The 27,483-nt window shown below is 35.8% G+C and overlaps 1 protein-coding gene across 5 annotated transcripts in view; it reads left to right on the plus strand.

The window, feature by feature from the left end:
* Positions 1–27,483, plus strand: part of SPOP (speckle type BTB/POZ protein) — a 62,107-nt gene that overhangs the window by 12,481 nt on the left and 22,143 nt on the right. The window contains exons 2-4 of one of the 5 annotated variants that reach the window (XM_081161833.1): positions 6,739–6,841; positions 18,736–18,787; positions 27,287–27,373. The exons of 1 other annotated variant lie outside the window; for it this stretch is intronic. The gene's annotated coding sequence lies outside the window, so the exon portion shown is untranslated. Of the gene's footprint in view, positions 1–6,738; positions 6,842–18,735; positions 18,788–18,936; positions 18,956–27,286; positions 27,374–27,483 lie in introns of those variants that run through there. 3 more of the 5 variants (XM_081161829.1, XM_081161832.1, XM_081161831.1) reach the window with 3 other exon arrangements.

Raw genomic sequence — 27,483 nt, forward strand, 5'->3', positions numbered from 1 at the left:
AACCTGTAGAGCAGTGGTTCTCACCCTTAACTGCATGTTAAAATCACCTGGGGAGCTTTGAAAACTTTTGATGCTTGGGCTGCATCTCATACCACTTAAATAAGGATCTTTGCAGGTGGGATTCAGTGGCAGAGGCAATGGAGAGAAGTAGATGGATTTGAGAAGTATGTTAAAGAAAGAATCCATTTAATTATAGATTGAATGTGGGAGTTGAGGGAAAAGTAAGTGTCAAGGATGACTCCCAGGTTCCTGGCTCAAGCAATTGGATGGGTAGAGGTGCCACTTACTAAGATGGGAGTGAGGGATAGAGGAATAGGAGTAGGTGTGGGATTTGGAGGGAAGATCGGAAATCAGGAGTTCAATTTTAGACATGTTAAATTTGAGATGCGAATGAAGCTAAGTATAAATATGTTAAGTAGGCAGGTATGAGTGGAGCTTGAAGTCAGAACTTGAGTTAATAAATTTATGTATTGTCTACTTATTGGTGGTCTTAAAAGTATCTAAATAACATCATATAATGTAAATTTGATGGGGAAAGAACTGGTTAGCCTATTCCAGTAATTTGAACAAGAATTGGTGATAGTATAAACTAAGATAGTGGCATTGGGACTACAATAGAAAGGGTAGGTTGGAGATTTGAGGACCTGTGGAGCCCATATCTAGTGGCAGTGGACATTAGGAAGGAATGAAAGATAGCTTTGAGATATCAAGTCTGGATGAATGAATGGTCTGTTAGCAGATATAAAATAGACAGGAGGAGCTGGTTTGGGAAAAAGATAGTGTTTAACTTTGCATGTATTGACACTTAGGAGAGGCTGTCTAGCAGGCAGGCAGTTGAATCTATTGCACTGGGTTTTAGAAGAGCAGATGAGGTTTGAAACATAGATTTAGGCTTCATTTTTATAAAATTGATTCACTATGGGAGTGGCAAAATTTAGGAAAATAACAACATCCAAAATCTTTACCATGACCTGTTAGGTCCTCTGAGATATTTATGGTCCTTGCTTATTTCTTTTTTCTTTTTTTTTTTTAATATATCTTTATTGATTTCAGAGAGAGGAAAGGAGAGGGAGAAAGAGAGACAGAAACATCAATGATGAGAGAGTCATTGATTGAGCCCGCAGCCTGGGCATGTGCCCTGACCAGGAATTGAACCCCGATCGCCTGGATCCCAGGTCGACGCTCAACCTCTGAGCCACTCCCGGCCGGGCCCTTGCTTGTTTCTTGTTTTCCTTTGTTCACCATGTTAAAGCTGCACTGGCTTTCCTTCTGTTCTTCCAGTATACCCAGCTAGTTCCTCTTCCTGGGCTTTTGCACTTGCTATTTTCTCATCTTGACTCTTCTTCCTCTTGGTAGAGGAAATAGGAATTTGGAGAGAAAAATTCAGAAGTTGATATCTGGGAAGTAGAGAAAACTCCAAGAGATCCTTGCCTAAGGTATGAGTGTGGATGAGTATCTGAAGTGGAAAGTCTATGGGAGCCATTGAAATTGAAATCCTGCCAACACAAAGACACTGTGCCTTAGTATACTGCTTCTTGGTATACCCCAGTTCTAAAATCTGTTGACTGGGAATCAAACCCTGATCACCTGGATCCTAGGTTGACACTCAACCGCTGAGCCACGCCCGGCCGGGCAAAAAATAATCTTTTAAACTTACTACATAGAATTCTGTTGTATAGATGCATCATATTTTATTTAGTCAGTTCCCTACTAATGAACTTCGTTTTTCTCCAGTTTTGCTTATAAATTATGCTATGGTGAACATCCTTACATATGAATTATTATATGCTGCAGGAATTTCTGTGTTAAAGGGTGTGCAATGTTCTGTTTTTTCCTAACTTGAAGTGTTTTTATAGTTAAAAGGAATACTTTAAACAGCATTAAAGGACATTTTAATAAAGGGAAAAATAAATTTTTTATTCTTTTACCAGCTGTTTCATTTTGGTTTTTAAGTACATATTCCTAGGTCTCATTAGACCTACCAAGAGAAAACTTGTGGGATAGACAAGGACATATACACAGAACAATTACAATTCTGGACATTCTATGTTAATTATCAGGTAAGGGATTCTACATAATATTTGTTAACTGACAAGAAAGTAACAATAAATCCTATAGGAATTCAGAGTGAACTAGGGTGATTAGGAAAAGCTTCAAGCAAGATGGAACCTGACCTGGATCTAGAGGGTGATACTCAAATAGGAGGAAGGAAAGCATTCCTGGCTTTCAGAACGGTATGAACAAATTTGAGGAAGACACACGGGGGGAAAAAAAAGACATATGGTTGTACATACAAGTTCACAAAAAATAGACTAATGGGAGAGGATGATGGTTAATGTTATGGTGTAGTGGAGAGGCTTGTATGGGATTAAAGTGATATCCCAGAGTACCAATTTTATTTTTAGGATGTCTGAAGTTGTACAGTATGGATCTCTAAAATAAAGCAGATATATATAGATATGGCCCATTGTAAGCAAACAATACATTAAAGTCTCTGTAAGAAATATAGAAGGTTATTTATTTATATAAGTGAATTATTTAAGTAATAAACTTCCTGGAGACCTTAAAAGTTCTCATCACAACAAAAAAATGTTTTTTGTAGCTATGTGTGGTAATGGATGTTAGCTAAACTTATTGTGGTAATCATTTTGCAATATATACATATATCAAATCATATGTTGTACACCTAAAACTAATACAGTATTTTTTTTTTAATCCTCACCTGAGGTTATTTTTTCCATTGCTTTTTCTAAGAGAGTGGAAGGGAGAGAGAGAGAAACACCTACGTGAGAGAGACACATTGATTGGTTGCCTCCTGCATGCTCCCTGACCAGGGCTGAGCCTGCAACCAAGGTACATGCCCTTGGCTGGAATCAAATCCAGGACCCTTCAGTCTGCAGGCCAACGCTCTAACCACTGAGCAAAACCAGCTAGGGCAACTCATACAGTATTATATGTCAATTATATGAATTTCCCAATGCTTAAATATTTATTTTAATGTGTAGTTTGACAGACATGATACAACTTTTGTGCATCTCAGTTTCTTCTATAAAATCAAAGGGTTTAGGCAAAGTGGTCACTGAAATACTTTCTGGCATTAAAACTGTTACATAACCTTCCAAGAATACCTTGCTTTTAAGAAATAAATTGGCCTGTAGTTAGGCTGATACTCACTTCTGGCACTTTAGGTACAATAATGCACCTTCACGTCTGTTGAAGCAAAAATCCTCAAGTGGATGATTCTCTCATGGCTTCCTAGGTCTAGATTGATTCACCTTTAAAAACTCAGTTTCATCATTTGTTTCTAAGTGACATTTAGAGATTTTCATTTGAAAGAATTTTATGGCTAAGATTGAACCTCAAGAGGATGCTGTGAGGTTGAGAGGGATTATTATATAATTAATAGTTTTAAGTTATCATGTAAATTACCTGCAGGAATTTATCTCATGGTAGCTTCCTTCTTTTATGTTTAATTCACTCCCATGATGTTTTTAATGTATGGCCAGGCTATGTAAATACATTTTATTATTAGTTCAGCCCAGATACAATTTGAATTATTTGTATCACTTTCACCTCCTTTTGTGTATCCGGATAATTGAGAGCTGACTAGTACTTTTTTAAACTCAGAAACTTTGAAGTACACAATCATATTCAGAGCTAATTAGTGGCATACTTTAAGTATCTCCCTCGTAGTATCACATTGTTTTCACTAAATTGTACTGTCTTTGACCAAATGTTGCCTTTTAGAGAGAACCAAGATAAGGTTGTCATAGGTGACCAGCTGGCTCTTCTTACAGGTCCTCTCAGGATGCTGTTAACTTGATGGGGTCTTCAAGATTCAGGATCCATTCCTTTTTGTAAGAAAACCCCCATTTCTTCATCATCATCAGAGTTGGTCTCATGGAAAAGTAGCTAAGCAAACTGCAAGGGGCTGACAGATAAACCAGAATGTCACTTTATTCATGTACATTGAGGGATGGTCTTTTCTATGACCAAGAAAACATGTTTCTGCTCAGTCCATTCCTCTTCTAGCATTAGGTATTATTAAAAAACTAGTAACAGTCCTGTCGGGCTTGGCTCAGCGATTGAGTGTTGACCTAGGATCCAGGCGATCGGGGTTTGATTCCCTGTCAGGGCACATGCCCAGGTGGCGGGCTCGATCCCCAGTTGGGGGCGTGTAGGAGGCGGCCGATCCATGACTCTCTCATCATGGATGTTTCTATCTCTCTATCCCTCTTCTTTCCTCTCCATGAAATCAATAAAGATATATTTAAAAAAAAAATAACAATAGGTAATGTTTACTGAGCACTTACTATGTGTCAAGTACTGCTCTAAGGCATTTTACATGTATTTTACTCATTTAATCTTCACAGTAAGCTTACGGGAAAAGTATTCTTTCTTGTATTTTATAGGTGAGGAGTTAGAGGCACAGAGAGGTTTTTAGTAACTTGCCTGAAATTATACAACTACTGTGTTGGACTAAGCAAAAGATCACTTGGAAAGCATAGAATCTTAGCAAAAGGAAGTTATTTTAACTGGATCATGGTACATTCACTTACCATTTTTTAAACATTTGTTAAGTATCTTATTATTTGCAGGGCACTGCCAGGACACCAGGCTTACAAGGTAATGAATATAACAGTTACGTGCCCTCCTGGGACTCTTAAGTCTAGTGGAAAAGACAAATAATTACAAAAGCAAGAGTTTTACACATTGAGAGTAATGAGGGGGAAACATTTAATTTTACTTGGAGAAATTGGAGTAGATGTTTACAAAGATGAAGGAAAGGCATCCTTGGTAGAGGAAATACTATATGCAAAGATGCCGTGGTAAAAAAACAGCTTACTCTGCAGAATGAAACAAGAAAGTATTGCATTAATAAGGTAATACTGCAGTATACTAATATTCTGAACTGATTAAGCTAGTTGTTGGTTGTGGGGATCAAGAGAAATAAACCCTTTTGGGATGTATTTCTGAGGTAAAATTAGCAAGACATGATGATTAACTAAATTGGGAGGTGGGAAGTGGAGGTGTGGGGGTAGTAGGGAGAGTGGGGAGTTAAGGCTAACTCCAAGGTTTCTAGTTTGAATACTTGGATGAATGGTAGGATTACTGGAAGACAGGTTTTGGGGTGGGAGGGAGATGGGCTTCCATTTTGGACTTGCTGAGTTTGAGATGCCTGTGAGATAGCCACAAGATGTCTCATAGCAGGAAGTTTGTGGTACAGAAGAGAGACGCTTGTACATAGTAACTGACACCATGGAAATTAAAGAAATGGGGGCTATTGTAGTGATTTGGATTGGCTAGAAGGCAGGAGTAAAAGTAGAGAGAGGGCATTCTTCTATTTTCAGTAAATCCATGTTTAAATTTTTAGGTCCTGTTTTTATTTATCTGCTTGTACTGGTAGAAATCTTTTGATGTAAGCCCTTTAGATAACTCTTATTTATGGTTGTTGTCCTAAAATTCACACAAGAACTGTTGTTATTTTGATTATGGTGGTGGTTACATGTGAATTTCTTCAAAATTTTGTATAATTTTATGCAAAAGGTAAATTTTACTGTATATAAAAATTGTTTAAAAAATACATTCAGAGTTTTATGCATGCTTTTCTCCTGTAGTCTTTTAACGGGATCTGATGAAAACTTTTCATAATGCTAAAACCTCATTTTAACAAATTCCTCTCAACTTTATTGCCAGTTCTTTGACCAAGCTTACAAATAAGGAAATGGGTGGACTTAACTTTATCTGTTCTCTTCCTACTTAATCTGTTCTCTTTCTACTATTTGAAGACAGGGAGGCAGCATAGGATCCGAAGAGTCTACAAATTGGATAATGAAGACTGTGTCGACTGCAGTCCCCCCCCCCCAATAAATTGTGAATGACTTCACTATAGATATCTACAGTATTTACAAAATACCTTTTTAAAAAATAAGTTTTCATCTTCAGTTATGGTAGGAATTGAAATAAAGATCATACTTTCATTCTAGAATAATGAGGATAACGATCATCTTTATTGCCAATATAATGTAAAGATATTTTGAATTAGCTAAATTAACATCAGTTATGAAAGTCAAAGTTTATAGGCATGGAATATTTATAGAAGTGATTGGGTTAATTATAAATTGTGTGGAAGTCTCAAGGACATTGGTCATTAAGTTTTTGGTAGTTTTATGCAGCAGTAGACTAAGACACCTCCATTCCTCTACTGGACTGTGCCTTGACTACTGTGTCTTGTATGGATGAAGTACATGCTCATTAAAAACTCATTACATGATTTGGCTGAGTAAACTTTGGGGGCAGATATGGGCAGTAATCCATAACTATGCACCTTGGTTACCAAACTATAGCCAATCATGAATCATTATTTTCTCTTATGTCATAGTAGCTTGCCATGTAACATAGGAACCCAACCAAATACTGCTTTAGTTTGTTTTTGACTTATGTGCTAGCTTGGTGTTAAATTGGATATCTTCAGATTTGATTTTTGGATTAATTTCAACTAGTCATTTATTTTTTCCTTCGTCCATTGCCACTTAATACCAATCTCAAGTCCAAGAAACAGATTGTGTATCTTGGAAACTGGATTGTATTGAAGGGTGTAATTATTTCATTTTAGTCTGAGGCCCGCCTCTTTAATTTTGTGATTGGAATATTTGTTTTTCTTTGATTTATAATTTTTATTTGAAAACTCCTAACCTAAAATTTTTATCTGCAAATCTGTGGAATTCATTCTGGTAGACGGAACATTGAACTTCATTCAGTAGAATTTGCCAGCATCTAGAAGACTTTTTCTTCAGCTGCAATCAGTCTTAAAGAGCCTATTCAAATCATATGCCTACAGGTAAGGATTTCTTTATTAGTATTAGAATTTAGGGACCTCCCATGTTATTTTTTGATAATGTCATAGGCAGGACCCTTGCCAGGTAACCCTTTTATCTGACTTTGTGTCCCATTTGGTTCAACTTCCCCCTTCCTTTCCCACTTGATGTTATGTGCTCTGAGTCCAGTGTCTGGCATTGGACCCCACTGATTATTTGTGATATAGACAGAACAATGGTTGAGAAGACCACTTCATTTTAAAAGAGATGCTTCTGGCCCCTGGCTAGTAGCTCAGTTGGTTAGAACATCATCCCAATGTTCCAAGGTTGTGGGTAAGTTCTCCAGTTTGGGCACATACAAGAATCAACCAATGAATGCATAAATAAGTAGAATAGCAAATTGATGTTTTACTCTCTTTCCAAAAATAAAAATAAAAATTAAATGAAAGAGATGCTTCTGGCCCTCAACATAGGATTTGCTGTGCTTGGTGGCTTTTATGTGTAGGTGTATATAAGGATCTCCTTGATTCTGAGTGCTTCCTATTGATCCTTAAAATTGTGAGTTTTTTAAATTGATTCCCCTGATAATAGAAGAAACTGGGGGCAGTTTTCTTGAGAGAATTAGTGCTGGGTATGGTTAGTTTACTTGGGTGAGGAGAAGAAAGAATGTATTGGCAATAATCTCATATTGAGTGTTCCTAAATTGTATTTTCCTACTTTTCTTATAAAATTAAAGGGAGCTTCTGCTGGAAACAAGCGTACCGTATTAGATTTCCCTGATTATAAACTTAAATTTTTTTTTCATATTTTAGTGTAAGACCAAAGTATAATTTTTTCTTTCTCCCCCCAAAATGTGATAGCATACTGCAACTGAAGATATAATAAATACTTATACAGTTGACCATTGAACAACATGAGAGTTAGGGGCACTGACCCCCGTGTGGTCAAAAATCCATGTATAACTTTTGACTTCCCAAAAACTTAACTATGGTCATCCCTCAGTATCTGTGGGGGATTGGTTCCAGGACCCGCTGTGGGCAGAAACCAAAATCTAAGGATACTCAAATTCCTTACATAGCCCGGCCAGGCGTAGCTCAGCGGTTGAGCATCAATCTAGGATCCAAGAGATCATGGTTTGATTCTCGGTCAGGGCGCACATGCCTGGGTTGCAGGCTCGAGCCCCAGTCGGAGGTGTGCAGGAGGCAGCCAATCAATGACTTTCTCATCATTGATGTTTCTAGCTCTTTCCCTCTCTCTTCCTCTCTCTTCCTCTCTCTGAAATCAATAAAGATATTTTTAAAAAATAATAGTAATAAAATAAAATAAAATTCCTTATATAAATGGTGTAGAGCAATTCATAGACTTGGCCCTCCACATCCATGGAATCGGGAATAGCAAATTATAGAACAGTAAAATGAGAACTTTTGTCTATATTTATTTTGTTTTTAGAAACTTACGTACTCCCCCCATACATACATACACACTCATACTCACAGATACATATATTTCTGGAGTTGCCTGATGTTCACATGGTCCTTTGCAAATACTGTTAAACGAAGATGATAATTTTCAAAGTGGATAGTGTGAATAACTTAACAGTTATTTACTGAGTATCTACTACATGCTAGGCATTATATCAATTATTTAATAAAGAAACACTCTTAAAATACAGCAAGAGTTGCTTCCTATGTACTTTTATTAACACTTATCACTTCTGGAATCATGCACTATTCCAATTTTAGGGGTAAAAAGCTGAATTAATAGGAACCTTTTGCAAGCGATACAGATAAGGAACTAAATTGACTTTTTACTGTGCTGATAACCATCTCTGGATAAAAGTGGCCAGATTATATGTGGAGGAATTTAGTCATACATGTTGTTAGTATATATCCTGATCTAAGATAGAACTGGGTCTCCTTGGACTTATAGAATCTGCAATGCAAGTTGATCCCCTACTCTCCTTGTGTTTCTTCTCCAAACCCCCCAAATTTATTTTCTATCATCTTCTTTTATAAACATCTGAAGGAAACAACAATTAAATCTTATAAACAGACAAGAGCCACATATTTCTGGTATATTTTTGACTGGAGTTTTTCCACTTAATTCATAAAAGACATTTCTCGCCTATTTTTTTCTCTTTTTTTGGTCTAGTCTCAATGGCTCGTCTGCTTGAAGGTTTGTTTATGTCTCTCTGAATCTGGCCATACTGGATGAAGAGTGTATGAAGAGGATAGATGCTCAAAAGTGTGGGGAATCAGGCTATTATGTGGGGAGTATGTATCACCGGAACAACATTTTGTAGGGCAATTTGGCAATATCTATCAAAATAAACAATGCACAGGTTCTTAGGCTTGCTTGAACTTATGTTCAGATATACCTTTTTGCTACATTGCTTGCAGTAGGAAAATCCTGAAAACCACACATCAGTGTAAACTAGAATTCTTTGCAACCTTTAGGAAGAATAAGGTGTATGTGTGCCTACAAGAGAATATGAGATAGAGTTAGTTTGTTGGCACGTGGCCCTTTTTTGGTTTTGTGTGACTTTTGTGTTTCTGAGGATCCAAAAAACTGGTTATCTTTAGGCTTTGGAAGACGGATTTGGTGTCTGGATTTGGGTGTCTATAACTTGAATTATTTATGTTGTATGTATTGCTTTTAGTTTTGAAAAAGCATGTATAAAAAAAAAAAAGCATGTATGAAGAGAAGCAGATATAATTTTAACAGTATTTCCAAAGGGGCTAGAACTTTAACTCTGGAAGAGACCTTAGAGATTCTTAGACAATTGCCTTCAGTTTAAAGATGAGGAAACTCAGCCCTGGCTGGGTTGCTCAGTTGGTTGGAACATCATCCCATGCACCGAAATGTTGCGGGTTTGATTCCCTCAGGGCACATACCTAGGTTGCAGATTCCATTCCCCAGTTGAGGCGGGTATAGGAGGCAGGAGATTGATGTTTCTCTCACATCAGTGTTTTTCTCTCTCTCTCTAAAAATCAATAAAAACATATTCTGGGGTGAGGATTAAAAAAAAAGAGAGAGAAGAAAGAGAGAAAGAGGGAGAAAATTCTGAAAAGTATCTGCAAAGTTTGGGCTAGAATTCAGGTCCTGAGGACTGCAAAAGCTTATGAATATATTGACTTGTTCTATTCTATTCTAACAGTCTATTTAAATGGTGTCCTTTTCTTGTTTCAAAGAATTGATTTTGGAAGACCCAATAAAATGTTGACCTTCCTAAGATATTCTTTTCTTTCTTTTTTTTTAAACATTTCTTCAAGTCACTACTTCTGACAGTAATGATAAAGTGGTAGTGGTAACTCTTACCCACATTTTGTGACTTTGGAGACTCAATCCCCTAAAAGTGAATTTATGAGTTCTGTAAGTATTTAATATTTGGAGTGAACTTGTGTCTAGAGTCCAAAGCTATCTTTTTTGATTTGAATACCTGACTATTCTAGATTTATAAAATTGATTTTACTGAGTTTTTGTTCATCTAATATCCAGAGGTAAATAGATGGGGAAATACTTTTTGTGACTTCTAACTTGAATTATTATTATTCTAAGTTATTGCTTGCTACTTAAAGGCAAAGTGTTCTGTAAAAGATGGTAGTAAAATTGTTTAAAGGAGGCAAATTTATATATTGAGAATTTCTCAGTTCTTGAAAATATAAGCAGTTCTTCTTTTAACTATAAATCGCGTCTTTTCCTGGCTCTTTAAGGCCAGAAACATTTTCTTTTTATTCAAACCAAATTATTGGAAAGTCATTCTAAAGAAAGCGGTAGTGGTGATGCTGGTAGTTCAGCATGCGACTGTACATCCAAATTTCATTGAATGAATATTTTTTTATGGTTGATTGACTTTAGGGCTCAAGTAATAGAAACATTAATATTAAGATTATTTAGTTGTTGGACTTAGGATAAAAATCTACCTTTGCTTTCCCTGGCTGGTGTGGCTCAGTTGGTTGGAGCTTCGTCCAGTACACCAGAAGGTGGTGGGTGCGATTTCTAGTCAGGGCACATACCTAGGTTGTGGTTTGATCCCAGGTGGGGTGCAGGGTGTGTACGGGAGAGAGGGAGGCAGCTGATCGATGTTTCTCTCCCCACCCCTTCCTCTCTCTTTAAAAAGGTCAATAAAAAAAATGAGGATTTGAAAAAAGATAGGTTTTGGGTTGAGCAACTGGGTGCCTCTGCCTCTTAGTGTTTTAGTCATGTTAGATATCTCAAATGAGTATAGTTAAGTAATGATAGAAATTGTATTTTTAAATTCTGTAATCTTGTGGCAAAAGGGAGATAGAGATCTCTAGAGAAACAAAGACACTGATTTCTCAGAAACTCAGACTAGAAAATTATTCTGGCATTTTAGAACAATAGACATTTTATTTTTAAAAATTAATGATGACTAGTACTAAAGCATGGAAATTCATTATAAAAGTATTAGGACATATGATTTGTGCCCAGGGTCCAGTCTTGAAAGTAGATAGGCATGGTCCTGTCAACAATTTGCCCAGGTCTCCATTAATAATCGTGCTTAGAATTCATTAGAACAAAGAGCATATTTTTCAACAGAGTTGCCACTTGAAAATGGAATTGGAATTGGAAGCTGGGGTATATGAATGTGTCTTCTATCAGATATTTTTCCAATTCCTACATGTTGAATGAAAGACTGTACCTGATCTAAGAATCACCTGGTCACATGAATTATAAAGTATTGGATTAGGAGTTGAAAGACTTAAGTTCTGAACTGAAACCCCTTAATAGCTGGGTGACCGTGACAGATTGTAACCTCTGAGCTTCTGTTTCCTTATTTGTAAAATACTTGCCCTGCATGCCACACAGAGAGAGCTGTTTTAAATCCCAAATAAGATCATGAATGTCAAAGTACTTTGAAGACTGAAGCACTGATTACTGCTTTTGAGAAAATGCTTATATAGCTTAAAACATTCAACAAAAAGGACCTTGGAAGTTTTTTTTAAAAAGATGACCAGGGGAATGAAGTGGGGGTGTATGGGATGAACCTCTACTGTAAATCTTGAGGTTATGTTTCTACTAGGCCATGGTACTCAACTGTACAGGCCTATTCTAAGTGACCTTAACCCAAGTGCCCTGTGAAACAGGACTCCAGAAACATTTAAACGTTATAAAGATGATAAAATGTATGAGCAAGTTTGGTTTTGCTCTCTCATTAAGTGGTTAGAACTTTATCCCTAGCCATAATGTCAAATGAAAGGCAGCAAAATATGGTTAGTATTTTTTACTTCAGTTTTTCCCCACCTTTACTTGACCTTTGGGCTGTGGAGTGGGATTTTGTTTGGTTTACTTGGGAGCATCTTTTCCTTAAGTGAAATGTAGAAACTTGCCAGAGGGTTGCTAGCAGTTGAAGGCAACTGTTGGTCCACAGAGAATGGGAGGGAAAAAACAGGTTGGGGGTGGAAAAAGTAAAGGAAGAGGGAGGAAAATGTATTTGAAAAAGGAGAAAAAGCTTAAATTATTTCAGGAAGTCTCAAGTTTTCTTTTAAAAAATCTGTCTTTGAGTATATGTGTTTAAATTTCAGGTAATTAAAGGAGGGATTGGTTTTTAGAGAGGGGCATGAACAAAATTAGGGAAAGATGGAGGACAAGTCTACAGGAGGTTAGAAGGTAGAATAGAAGAGAGGTTCTATAGATGTTAGAAAGGAAAGAGAAAGTGCTCTGTGGAAACATGGTTCCTTATGAGGATTTACAGTCTCTCTCAAGATATGCTGGGCTGGGCTACTGTGGTAGTATTATTTTTATTTAAAATGTACTTTTTTACTGAAGTATATGAAGTCAGTATATTTATTCTCTCACTTTTCAAGTAACCCCAGTGCTACATAATTCCCATCAACCAGAAAAAATATTTTACCAACAAAAGCTGGACTTTTCATTATTGAGAAGATAGGGATTGAATTCATTGGCTATTTTTATTTGATTCTGATTACAGTATTGTCTGTTTAAAATATTGCTCTGTTGACTTTTTAAAAGCTTTTCTAATTTACTTTTTCCCCTGAATTCATTGTTTTTGAAAAGTTTTTTCAAAAAGCCAAATAAGAAGTAGAGATTGTGAGAAACACCTGCTGCCGAAGCCCTCTTTATTCACTTTCTCAGTTCTTTTTCCCACCGTCCCTCCCCAGAGACAACCTCTTACCATAAACTGAGTGTGCATTCTTCCAGTGCAGCGCATGTGTGAAATGTGTGTATAGATACATAAATAAATGCTATGGAAGTCATTTCCCCCCCTTTATTCTTGTTTTTCAACACCTGTTCACCTGGATACGTATAGATCTAGGTCCCTCATTTTAGCTGTTTTATTTTTATTTCATTGTATGACTGCTTCACAGTTTTTCCAAAGCTCTTTGACAGATATATAAACTGGTTTTTTTCCTTCCTTTTTTTTGCCATTAAAGACAAAAGGTTAGTGAACAAAAACCTCATACATAATCCCTTGTGGATTTCTCCTCTTCCTCCTCCTCCTCCTCTTTGTTGTTGTTGCTTTGGTGATTTGATTCTGTTCTAAGTATTTTTTTTATTTGAATTCCCCCTCTTGGTCTACCACTTTGAGAAGAGGGAAGGATCATTTGAGGGAGAGGGAGTAATGAGGAAAATCTTCCATAATTTGGAATGCCAATCTTTTTTTAAAAATTAAATTTATTAGAGTGACATTGGTTAATAGGATCATATAGGTTTCAGGTGTGGATTTCTGTGTTACAAGATCTGTATATTGCACTGTGTGCCCACTACCCAGCAGTCTTTCACTAGGGCCAGAGGCTCTGAAAAGTTCCTTTTCTATGGATTCATTTTGGAATCTGATAAACTTGGCAACCTTTGCATGTTAATATTTTGTGATTTTATTGTTTTGTATCTCATTGGCTGTCTTTCATAAATGCCCGTAACTACTCACCTTTTTCCCTTCTCCCTTCTAAGTTTTCTTTTACTACTTTTTAACTGTTAGAATATTCCCTGCCCGCTAAATGTAGGCCTATCTCCAATCCAGTTCATGCAATTCTTGTGTAATCTTGTAAGTTCAGCATGATCCAAACAAAACTGATATTTATGAAAGAGTTCTTGGAGTGTTCTTAGCCAAATGAAGCATTTTATAATTTTTAAAAAATATATATATTTTTATTGATTTCAGAGAGAGGAAGGGAGAGGGAGAGAGAAACATCAACGATGAGAGTCATTGATTGGCTGCCTCCTGCATGCCCCCGACTGGGGATCGAACCTGCAACCCGGGCATATGCCCTGACCGGGAATTGAACCTCGACCTCCTGGATCATAGGCCAATGGTTAACCGCTGAGCCACACCTGGCTGGGCGAAATGAAGCATTTCAAAAATATAAGTCTTCACCTAGATTAGAATTATTACAGGTAAATTTTATTCGGGGGCCATATGTTTTAATGGCCAGTGTTTTTCATTTATAATTTTTTTCTGGAGTCTTTAATCCACTGTACTTTTATTCATTATGGTGAGGCTGAGTATATTTTTAATTTTTATATTCCTTATCCCCCCCCCCCCCCAAACATGGATCCTATTCAGAGCTTTGAGCAGTTGGAATGCTGAAATGTCACAAATGAAAACTGTTTCCCTTCTCTAATAATACACTCCGCCTGCTGCAAGTATTTGAGTAGTAATTCCTTAACTAGGGTAGGCAGCCACCTCATATATGAGTATATATTCATGATGTATTTACTTCATGAATATATCAACTATCTTAAGAATTTGAGAAGAATTTATGTGCTGTGTATTTTTAAAGACAATTGATAAAACAAAATGGAAATCTTAGTAATAAATATAACAGTAGAACATGAGATGGTTGCGTATTTTCTCTCAGATTTATTATGTCTTAGGATATAGTTCAGGTCACAAGTATTGTGGTTGGAAAGTAACCTTTGGATCTAGGCTTACTCCGACTTTAACTTGGGTGAAGTATTCCATCAAAAGAATAAGCTCTACCTGTGTGCTCAGAAGTATCTGCCATGTCACCCCATAGGCTTTGTTTTGTGAATTATCTTCCCTCTGCCATTGTAATCACTAAGTTTGAATGGAGGTCCTTACGTGCACTTCATCACATCAGTGAAATTTTAAATCTTTCTTTAGAATAAAATTATGTTTTTATATGGACTACTAACACCATGGCGTTTTGCTTTCCCTTCTTCTGTGGAAATGCTTCATAAAAATTTTACTTCCTAAGTCAAAAATAATTTTTTTTTCCTAACTGTAGTCTCCTTGGGCTGTTTCATCTAGATGTACACCAAAGCCTTTACTGTTTGTGTTAGTCAAAAGAGAAAGAACTTCTTGAAGTTATATCTTGTTTGCAAAATTAAAAAACACACACCTTTTTTCTGACTATAAAAGTAAAACATGCTTATTTTTTTAAAAATTAAAAATAACAAAAAGTATAGGTAGAGGAAGCAATCAGTCAGTCTTCATGCTGCATCTCATGTCAGGCAGTGCCAGTATGTGCCTGCACCAGCAATTCAGGAGAGTTCTTGTCTGTCTGGGCTTTCCCAGCATCGTTTTTAAAACAGGCACTGCACACTTGTTAGGGGAAAATACAATTTTGTTTGTGTCAACTTCATTTAAGTCTTACCTGTGGCTTATTAATGTTAATAAGAACATAAACCTGAAACTTGTTAGTAAAACAAACTTTGTTATTAAATTTGACATATAGAAAGGGGAAACATTGTTTTTTTGAATGTATGGAGTTACTGTTTAATTTTTCAAGGATAGAAATCCAAAAGAAAAGTAAATTATTCAATCATTTATTAAATAAGTATTTAGTTCTGGCCTTCCACGTGCCAGACACTGATGGGTACAGCAACAAAACAGACAAGAGTTGACCTCCCATTCCAGCTACAGTAAGGTATATGACTTTAAGTGCTATAGAAAAAAATAATGAAGGAGAAATGCAATTGGGGCTATAGGGGTGGGGATTACATTTTTAAGGGTGTCAGGATAGGTGTCACAGAGATCATGCCCGTTAAGGAAAGACCCAACAATGGTGAGGGAGTGTGCCAAGAGAATATATCAGGGAAGAGTTGTAGAGAAAAGGTCAAGTACAAAGCCTTGAGGTAGAAACGAGCCTGTTCTGTTTGAAGAACAAGAGCAAAGAAGGGCAGTGTGGCTGGAACATAGTGAGCTCAAGAGAATGTAATTGTAGATGAGGCTGGAGAGGTAATGACGTCCAGATTGTGCTGGGCCTTTCAGCCGTGTCAGGATTTTGGCTTTTACTCAGAGTGAAATGGGAAGTCATTGGAGGTTTCATCAGAGGCCATGATTAAACTAAAATGGTAATACCAAAAAATACTTGTATCCTGGCTTTGCTTTTTCAGAAGCTTTTATTTCTTATAATACTTTGGGCATTCAGTAATGGCTCCTGGTGAGTAGTCATACATACATAGATTTAAATGTTTGTCAGTATTGAAAATTTTCCTGAAATACTGATCTTAGGTATGTATTACATATAAACTTAAAGGAAGTATAGTAAGAAAGCCTGTCTGTAGGTGTTCTTTTCTGAGTGGCACTGCTCTGTTACTCAGTTCTCATCCTGAATTGTATTGTGGGGGGAAATGAAGGGTGTATTGTACAAGACATTTTATTTACTTTTAGATTTTGGAGGAAATAAATAGATATACTTATAATAAGTATTAAATAAATATATTTAGTAGATAAATATATAAATAAAATTTATACACACACAAAGTTGACCCTTAAACAATGCAGGGTTTAGGGGCACTCATCCCCCCTCCCCATGCATTTGAAAATCCATGTATAACTTTGACTCCACCAAAATTGAACTACTCATAGCCAACTATTGACTGGAAGCCTTACTAATAACAGTTGGTGAATGTATATTTTATATGTTATGTGTGTTATTTACTCTATTCTTACACTAAAGTAAGAGAAAAGAAAATGTTAAAATCATAAAAGGAGAAAAAATACATTTACAGTATTTATTGAAAAAAAATTCGTATATAAGTGGGCCCATGTGGTTCAAAACCATGTTGTTCAAGGGTCCACTGTATGTACACTCTGTTGGATTATTTTAACATGTTTTGAACATTTTCATTATGAAATATAATGAAAATACACAAAACATAACTGTATAAAGATTAATTATAAAAAACAATACTTATATAACCATCAGTAGGAACTAGAAATATATCATTGGTAGCACCCTGAAGAAGCTTGCTGTGTATGTCTCTCTCCTAGCTTATAACCCATACTTTTTGTTCAGAGGTCTGACTAGTCTGACATTATAATTATATCCTTACTTTGTGATTTTATCATCTATGTTTCATTGCAAACCATAGTTTAATTTTGTCATCTTTTGAACTTTATATAAATGGAATAATACTGTAAGTGTTCTTTTGTGTCTTCTTTCAGAACCTAACAGTATGTTTGTAACTTTCATCCATGTTGTTCTATAGAACTGTAGTTTATTTTCATTGCCATATAGCATCCTATTATATGAATATACCACAATTTATGTAGCCATTCTACTGTTGATGATGTTTTTGGCTATTATGAACACTGCTGCTATGAACATTTTTTTTATGTGTGCTCACAGAAAAGTGCAGGAGGAGTTTCTTTGGGCCATATATGGGGGTGAAATTGCTGGATATTTAGTTTTATTAGATAATAAACTGTTTTTACAAAGCTGTTACTAATTTGTCTCCTGCCAAGAGTGTGAGAGTGTCCTTATTCCTCCTAGTCCTTACCAGTATTGTTAGACTCTTTAAATTTTGCTAATTCTTTGGGCCTAAAAATGTTCATTGTAGCAAATTTACTGAGAAACCAAAACCTTAAACTTAAAAAAAGAGAAAGAGTAAAGGACTAAAAGCATTGGTTTTAGCTTTAAGAATCACAGGTATTCAGAGCATTTTTATTTGTTAAAGTTTGTTGATAACTTCTGCCTGAGGAGTAGTTACCTATAAAGTCTTAAAGGCTTATTACATGTCTATACCCTCAGAGGATCAGGAACCTTGTCCTTTTGTTTGTTTGTTTTTAACCACTACACCTCAAAGAATGCCTTGCACAGTTGGTGTTCAGTAAATATTTATGAAATGAATTCAGCCTGACTCTTGCTCTTAAATCTTCTAATCATGACTGTGCTGTTTTAACATCAGTAGCTTAAGACAGTTTTTGGTGAGAGCTCATTCTATTACTGGTAGTAACCAGGTTTGATTTACCAAAATAAGAGAATCTTATTTGTACCGGTGTAACAGTTAAAGATAGTGTTTACATTTTCAGGAAAAGATTTGGTTTTTAAAGAATTACATATGCAGTACTTCATTTTCCTGCAAAAGGGAAGATAGCACCAGAATTTTATGCCTACATGAGGCTCTTGGAAGCCATGCAACCATTCTTATTCCTGTTTCTGTTTCGAGTCACTTTGAAGGATACGGTAGATTATTAGGGTGGTATAATGGTGGTGTTTAGCCAAGTTATGTCACCAATCTTCAACAGGAACCTCAGTGTCATTTAAATCCATCTTCCTTTGGTGTAATTGACCCACATAGCACTTTTTAAAAACTACTTTACATAAAAACTTCATAGTAATCCTTTCAGTATTTGTGAGGTAGCTGGCAAACAAAAGTGATCACTCCTCTCTTGTTGATGTGGAGCAAGCCACTTATTTCATTTTTCCTACATTCATAAGCCAGTTCATGAAGAATTAGCTTGGATTTTTCTGACTTTATTTTCTAAGTATTATCTTTTTGAAAGATGACTAAAAAATAGAACACTCAGGACTATAGATATAAGAATGGTAATTTTGACTTGTAAATCCTAGCAAATGTTTCACTTGCTTTTGTAAGATTTTCCCATTTTAGAATACCCAAAGTAAGGACTTGTATGAGATTCAGAATCTAGTTAAGTTTGATTCATCATCTCTATTCCCAACAGAGATTTCCTGTTAGACCAGACCCATTCATCTTCCTACTACTGACTTGACTTGGTGAGTTTTTACATAGTTTTATTTTAAATATAGTTTAAGAAGATGAGGGGGAAAGTGGAATGAAATGCATAGAAATATTTACCATGACTTTAAAAAAATGCACATCTTGAGTGCAATCTACTGTTTCATTTCAGTGCAAATGGTATGTGAAGTTGGAAGTCATATAAGGTAAACATGTAAGGTGGTCTTTTTAAAAAAGTAATGAGCATTATAAACTGTGAAAGAAACATTTTTATAAGTGCCTTCAAAAGAAGTTTTATTCTAAATATTCGTTCCTAGAGTAAACCAGAGTTATTCTTCTGGTGACTGTTGTATATGGATAGGATTAGGCTTTATACTGATGATGGAGGGAAGAAGAGGTGTTTGGATTTAAATTTTAAATCAACAGTTGATAGTATATGGTTTTGAAACCTTAGAGTAAGATTATTTTTCTCCCTAGAAAAGATCTTCAGGGAAATTAGAATTGCAGTTTAGAAAAGGAGAATACCTTAAAGCAATTCATGGGCTTCATTTTACTCTATAAAAGGAGTTTGATTTTGAGCAGATTGCCTTTGTGTATGTGCCCTTAGAGCCCATCTCTCTGTGGGTGACTTTAAAAAATATTTCTACCATTCTGGCTAGCATCTTAAAACTTTTACTTTGTGGTATGAGATTCTTGCTTCAAATGCTTATGTATGTTTTTACAGTGTTTTAGTGGGTAAAACAGGTGTTATTGCTTGTTAATCTTCTGAATTCTGACACAAATCATTGAGAGCCAGGAAATTCTGTTAAGGCAGACATTCTGTCTAACTTTCCCTTGTTTTGTCTGCCTGTGTGGTTTTACTTTTTCCTTGTGTCATGAATTTTGGAATGAACATTTAAAGCTGAGAACTTCCTGCCCATCCTTTGTTCCATTTAGTTTAGTTAGAATCTTAACATTTACACAGAAATGGGCTTATTTTGATAACTTTAGAAGAAGAGAGAACTTACTTCTTGCCAATATTGCTAGGCAAGGAGCATGGGTCCATGTAAACAGTCATCAGATTTCTTCAGTTAAAGACCATAGTTAAAGGAGAAGATGAAAGCATACATACACCTCGATCTCTTATAGTTAGAGGGAGGTCTAGTTGTCTCTCATAAATAATCTCCAGAAAATACTGAATTTTGTACTTAAAAAATTTTTTTAAAAAGCTAGATAGTATTACAGTAGTTAATGCTGAAGAGAATTAATTGGTTGCACATGTAGTAAATATACCAAATCCTCTGGAGCAGGTGGGCCTTTTTGGCTTCTAAATTAATGAACTTATTCCAAATTATATACCTTAGGACCAATTTAGACTTCCTTCTTTGATATGCATTCTTTGGGCCCTTTCTGTAGCCAAATTGTGTTAGAAGAAATATTTTTAAATGGCTTGGCTAAAGTATAGATGGCCAAAGAGAACCGCATGTTGAATTTGGCTTCTATAAAGGCCAGAGGACCCTGTGGGGTTATGCAACCTCTCCCTATTTGTTTCATGAAATGACTTTTGTTTTTGAATTCCTTGCAGATTGGACATGCTTGAATTGTATTAGGGCCAAGCCTTTCATCTGTTTACTATTTGGATTTTATAAGGTTCTTCATAGTCGTTGTGAAGGGAAAGGGTGAAAAACGTCTCAAATCTCAAAACAACTTTGGGAATATAATTATATAAATAGAATCTTCTTAGCCATAAGGTTTTCTCTCCCCCTCCCCCTTCTCCCCCTCTTCTCCCTCCTTCCACCTTCCCACCCCTCCTTTCTTTTTAATAATTCTGTTCCAGCTCTGTTTTAGAATAAATTTTCTCAACCTAGAGGAGAAATCTTTGATAACACGTAGGATGTGTTAAAATCTTCATCTTTCCTAACTTTGCTCTTTGTGGCCTTAGAGGTTTTTGCCCAGCCATTCAGTTGAATTAACACATTATTGTAATTTGTGAAAAAAGAGAAGTTGCTGATTGTTTGGCTTTGCCTATCTAACTTCATTTCTAAAGGTGTTTTCCTTTGGAACTGAGATCCACTTTGAAGTGAAATGGCCCCTTTATAATTGTTTGTTTGCTGATTTGGATTCATGTCGTTTCAGACATCTCCCAAATGATGGATTTTGAAAGTGATGTGTGGAAAAGCTTAATTTGATGAACCTGCCTTTTTTTTTTTTTTTTTTTCAAAGCAGTTGGAGGAGTTTTTCTTTTTCTTAGCAGGGGTTCTGTAATTAAGAAGAGCAGCACATCACCTGATGGTCTTGTGAAATTTGTGGTTGTTGTAGCCATGGTTTATTCTGCCGTATCCTCCATCCAAGTGGAGACAGGATTTTTCCCCCCCAGTGTTATTTTGTAGATGTATTTAGCTCAGTAGCCATTTGTGTCTAAATTAAAAGCAAAAACAAAACTCAAAAAGTCTTTTTAAGGTCTAAGGAGATGCAATTCTACAAGGCTATTGAGTGGCATCTGCCTGTCTCTTTCCAGTAGAGACCTCTGCATTTGGAGCAGAGCAAGCATTGCATTCTCCCTGGAAGTATTTTTGGGGTAGGGAATTAGGCTAATATGTCTATGTCAACAACTCTTACGTAATGGACAGATAGTTTTCAGTGGAAGGGAATGATTCCCCAGCCCTTAAATTAGCAATACATTTTTCTGCTCTTTGATTATTTTGTTATCTGGAAAAGTTGCATCCAAAGTGAGAATTATTCCATATTTTAACCTTTGAGCTGGCTGCTAAGGTCTCCTTGGGGACAAGGACACTTTGTAGTTATTTATAACCTGTAGAAAAAGGCAGTAAGTCTGTGAACAGCCAGCACACACTGAGGTATGGGAGTCAGTGAGAGCATTTTGTTAGTTATCCCACTGCTTTCCATGACTTGAGATTCATGTACCTTCTTGTTCATCCTGACTTTGGATGAACCTTACTAGCCAGGCTAGTCCATAAAACTCTATCTTATAACACTTAGATTGAGGAGAAGAAGGAAAAGTAACCATTTCATGTACGAAAGCTTATCTAATTCTCATAATTATTTTAGAGTCTATGCTTGCCTAAGAGATATCTGTAAACCGGGAAGACTTTAAAGGCACTGACATGCATACATAATACTATACTTGTTTCTGAGTTTTCCTTATATACAACAGTTGCAAGAACAATTCAACTCTTAATAAATATTTGGCTATGGCAGAAAATATGTTCTACATCTTAGCCTGATATAGAAAAAATTTAGTTATGTATCTAGACATGTTTTAAAGATATGTGTATGTGTGTATTTAATGTTAATTATCTTTTCTCTACATGTCAATTTTAAGGGAATCAAGCCCCATGTCAGACAGTATGAAAATTATAGGTCAAATCTAAGTAAATGCTAAAGATCTGCCTCATTTTATCAATATATTGGAATTTTATTATATAGAATTTAACTTGAAATAACTTAGAGGTCTAGCCTGAATTCCTGACAATTGCTGTAATGGTATGTTCTATAACCGGGATTGACTTATCCTGGAAAATGTGTTTATTACTGTTGTCTTAAGAGTTCAGGAAATTTTCACTTAGCTCTGCAGGCTTCCCTTTTCTCCCAGGTTTTCTTGGATTTTTTTTTTAATCAAAGAATGTAGTTTTGGAATGTATTGAATGAATTCTTTAAAATTGACGTGAGATGAACTGATAATTTTCTTTGTTTAATGTTCCATTGTTTTAAAAGTATGCCTGGGCTTCCTATGCTGTTATTCATTCAGCAGCTCCCAAACTTTAACATTTTAGCTGGAGCTCATTAAGGAAAAATATGATTTCAAAAGACAGTCAGTCTATTCAACAATTTCATTGAACAAATGTTTATTGAGTACCTATTTATACCATTAGGCACAGGGGGATTCTCTTCTCTCATTGAACTTAACTTCTAGTGGGAAAGACAATAGACAAATAAGAAAATTAAAACAAGATAATTTCAGATGGTGGTAATGAAGAAAATAAAATAGGGTAATATGAAGAAAGGAGTGGACTAGAAGTGGGCTTTAGATCGGGTGGTCAGAGAATACCTCTCTGAGGATATTACATTTGATAGAATATCTAAGGAGCCAGCTATGAAAAGAACTGAGGGAAGAAAGAGCTTCCCAGGTGGAGGAAAAAGCCTGATGTGTTCACAAAATAGAATTAAAGGTCTGAGTGAGTGATTGGCATGGTGATTGAGAAGGGTAAGTGTTAGATGAGGTCAGGGAGGTTCACTGAGGCCTTGGCTGTGATGACAAAAGGTAGATTTTATTCGGATAGCAGTGGAAGCCACCGAAGAATTCCTGTCTTGTCTCTCATAAGGGTCAGATTTATAAGCCATCTCATAACTTAGAAAAATTATTTGTAAATGCTGCTTATTCCTTTAAAATTTTGTTTATTTATTATTTGAAAAGGTAATATGGTCACATAGTTCAAAATTCAGAAAGCACAAAAGGGAATACAGTGGAAATTCTCCTTCCCAACCAAGTATCCAGTTTTCTTCCTTGAAAGTAACCAGTATCCCTAGCTTTACAGGCATATATCTATCTTTAATATGTATATTAAAACAAATATTTTTGCCTCTTTAGAAAGAGCTTCCTCATTCCTTTTTTTAAGCAGTACTTATTACATTGTCTATCTGTATCATAATTTAATCATCCCCTATTGATGGACTTTAGGTTATTTCCATTATTTTGTGATTACAAATAAGTGTTATAGTGAAAAACATTATATACTTATCATATTAAATGTATCAGTAGGATAAATTTCTAGAAGTGGAATTGTTGGATCAAAGGGTATATGCATTTCTTATCCATTCTGATACACATTTCCTTTCATGGAGATTGTAACAATTTATGCTCTAATCAGTGGTTAGAGCATCAGCCCATGCTTAGAAGGGTCTCTCACTCAATACCCAGTCAAGAGCATGTTGTTCTTACCCTGGGCAAGTATTATCAAACATTTTGATCTTTGCCAACTCACTGGGTGAATCAGTGTGCAGTTTAATTTGCATTTATCTTAATATGAATGGGAGTTGAACATATTTTCACATATTTAAGAACCACTGGTATTTACATTTCTGTAAACTATTGGCTGTTCTTTGCCCATTTTTATTTTAGGCTATTGACTTTTTTCTCCTTCATCTTTAGATTCACTTAGTACTAAATATCTCACTTAAAGATTTAAAAAACAAACACAATGTTATATGTCAGGTTATATCTCAATTTTTATAAAAGCTGTTAACTTAAAAAATTATTTTTGTTAACCCTCACATGAGGGTATTTTTCCCATTGCTTTTAAGAGAGAGTGGAAGGAAGGGAGGGAGAGGGAGAAAGAGAGAAACATCAATATGAGAGAGACACGTCAATTGGTTGCCTCCTGCATGTGCCCTAACTGGGGCCGGGAATGGAACCTGCAACCCAGGTACATGCTCTTGACTGGGTATTGAGTGAGAGACCCTTCTAAGCGTGGGCTGATGCTCTAACCACTGAGACATACCGGCCAGGCTTAATTTATAAATTTTATAAAGCATGAACCTGGTAAGGGGATATAAGAGAAACCCAATCTTTCCTTTGCTGATTGAGGTCTCTCTTTGATTGCTCTTAGTTTTATTTTAAGAAGTATTTCTAAATTTTTAAAAAGTGCATTTAGTATTTGGTTAAACTGGATTGAACTGCAAAAAGTTTACCTATAACAAATGTTCAACAGTCATTCAAACCTTGCAACAGAGAAAGTCAGTATGACCTATAATACTCTGTCCTTGGGATAATGAGAAAGAAGTTATTACCTCCTGGGCTGTATATGATTGAAGACACTGTAACAGAAGAAACACAAATGCTCCTTTGAAGTCACATCAGTTTCGCAGAAATGAGTATACTCAAATCTTTCTATAGTTTCTCCCCCACCCCGCCTCTCTCTCGCCATCCCTCCCTTCCTCCCTCCTATAATTGTCAACAATCTTTTCGGCTTCTTCTGTTTTGGAAAATGCAAACGTCTCTCAGGTTTAAAATAGTTATGACATTGGGATTTTTCCTTACTTGGAAACTGTACAAGTCTTTACACCAAAAGAAAAAAAAGTGAGTCTTTTAAAAAGTCCCTAACAAACCATTCTTTGGCAGGAAGCTTTGTTCCCAGCCATCTAACTTGTGCATGTTTGTGTATTATGTTGAACCACATGAAATAGCTGATATTTGGCTATTTTTGGCCTACAGAACAATTACATGGTTCAGTCTAATATATCCACAATCTTATTCCTGTAATTTTACGGCTCATGGAATAAGGCTAACTCATAGATGTCATGTGTGTGATATGCCTGTTTTAGTTGTTGATTTAAAAAAAAATTTTCTGGATGACTGAATTAGATTGAAGATGGAGGAATGCTTGTAGAGAATAAAAGAAAGGTAAAAAATAACTGCATAAACTCTCTGTGTAAAACTTAATTAGAGAGTGTGCTGGCCAGCTCTGCATATACTACAGGTTAAACTATTGTAATATGTCCCCCTGTTCAGGGAATTTATCTTCTATCCTGAAAGAATCCTGATTATGTAAGAGTTTAGTTCAAATTACTAATTTGTGTTTTCAAAATGAAAGAAATTATAACCAGTCTTTTCCCTCATGTAGAATGAAGTTATACTTAATACTGGATGAAAAACTCACTTTTACCAGGCTGAAATTTGAGAGGGTCAGGCTAGTTTTTTGTTTTGTTTATGAATGTCCAAAAGAACAAATTAATGATTTCATTACATTGCAAATCTAATATACTCAGTACTGTTCAAAGGGCTCTTTTAGAGATATGTGAAAGAAACAAACAGAAAAGTTAATGAGTTTCAATGCAATTGGATAAATGTTTCAGTCATCAAAGTATTTTTGCTGAATGCCTTGTTCCAGGCAGGCTGCTAGGTGGTAAAGGGGATACAAAGAATAGTTGCAAGTTCCTTTTAAGCAACTTAAAGTTTACTTAGAGGGAACAGAAGTGTTCAGAAGTCTAATAGAAGACAGGAAAGAAGTGCATTGTATAGGTTCAGTGAAAGCATCTGTGCTAGGAAGCAATTCTGTTAGAGATTGTTATTAGTTGTTAACTGATATTACCTTCATTGGAATTTTAGCAGTATTACAGTCGACAGGTATTTTAAGTATATTTCTCGGAAGAAGTGTAACCTCACAGGTCAGGATTTAATAGAATGAACAGGAAAATAAATGGTGGTATCTAACAGATATATTCAGCCTCAGAGTTGTCAACATACTGGGAAGTTTGCTAAGCTTTGGAGAATAAGTTTCTCATTTGAGAGCTTGGACAATTTGTCTTAATTTGTTTGAAGTCAGGAACAATATACTTTGGTGCTAGTTGTCTCCTACAAAGGTTCTCAAACCATGACCCTCAAATAGACCTCCTCTTTTCTAAAATTGTTTTTCTGCTGAGTATCTGCAGCATTTGGCGTAAAGTGCTAGAGAGTTCGTGTAACACCAGGTTACTTTGCTGGTGAACACTTTGCCCATGGTGCCTGCTATGAGTGAAATTAATTAGACTTGTGCTATCCTCGTCAATTTCCCTCTCAGCAGGTTGTGTGGTTAGAGCTCCTCAGAGCCTAAGGCTGATTCTGCAGTTCTTCTAGCTGCTAGGTTGGACATTTTTTAAAAATTGGAAGAAAGGTGATATTATTAAAAAACAACAAAAGACTTGGCTACAAAATGAGTGAGAAGCAAAAAAGAAAAAAAAATGGCCAAGACCAAAGAAGTTGTTTTTTTTTTCTGGTTGTAATGATGGACCTTTGGTTCAATAGCAACAATTAATCCATTAAAATAAACAGGATTTTAAATTTGTCTTTTTCTTAGACCTAAAGAATTCTTAAATTGTTCATTGTTAGATAAATTTGAGGTATATTTTAAACTTCAAAATAACTCAAATTAGTATTTATCGTTGTTCAGTATAGAGCTGAGCCTGCACTCCACACCTCCAGAGCCAGATTTTATGCTCTTAACTAACATGTAAAATTCACATCTTTATTGCCAACCTGCCCAAAAGATAGTTTCAAGTAGGAATTTTGAAATTTCATTCTGGCCTCTGCTGGCAATAATGGTAACTGGGATGTGTAAAACTGTTTTAAGTGCATTTACTCATTATTAGACAAACAGTTCTGTGAGAATGTGTTTTCCCTCAAGTGCAAGCCTAGGTGATCATAGGTGATCCAGTGTAGCATTTGGCCTCTTTTCTTGATGTTATCATAAAATCATGAATTTCAGAAGCCAAGGAGGCTCAAATGCAATGTGGTGCTTACTTTGCTAGTTTAAGTGAAATAGCACCTCATGTGTAAGATTGTTAACTCCATCTCCAATTACGTGGGACTCTTTAGTTGTAAATGCCTGTAGAGTAGTGTTAAAACCAGTGGGGACTCTGGTAATACCAATGATATTACTTTGTGAGGGCGCAACTAAATCTCAGTTACCCCCCTCCATGATTACTACATACTTGTCAGTGACTGTGCATGAGCTGAGTGATTTTGTTGTCGTTCTTACTCATTTATACCTATTTCTCCAAAGGCTTTGAGGCAGTTTCCAAAAGCACTTAACATATTAGAAAACAGTAACCAGTTGAAGGAATTATCGCAAAAGGAATAGCAGCATTAAGTAAGTAATAAACTATCACAGAATGAGCATCTGAATCTATATAGAATGTAGCATATAGAATAATCTATAGTTTCAGGAGCTAGGTCACACATTTGTCTTGGGGCTTCTTG

The sequence above is a fragment of the Miniopterus schreibersii genome, assembly GCF_964146895.1.
Source record: "Miniopterus schreibersii genome assembly, chromosome: 16".
In the NCBI taxonomy this organism is placed as follows: Eukaryota; Metazoa; Chordata; class Mammalia; order Chiroptera; family Miniopteridae; genus Miniopterus; species Miniopterus schreibersii.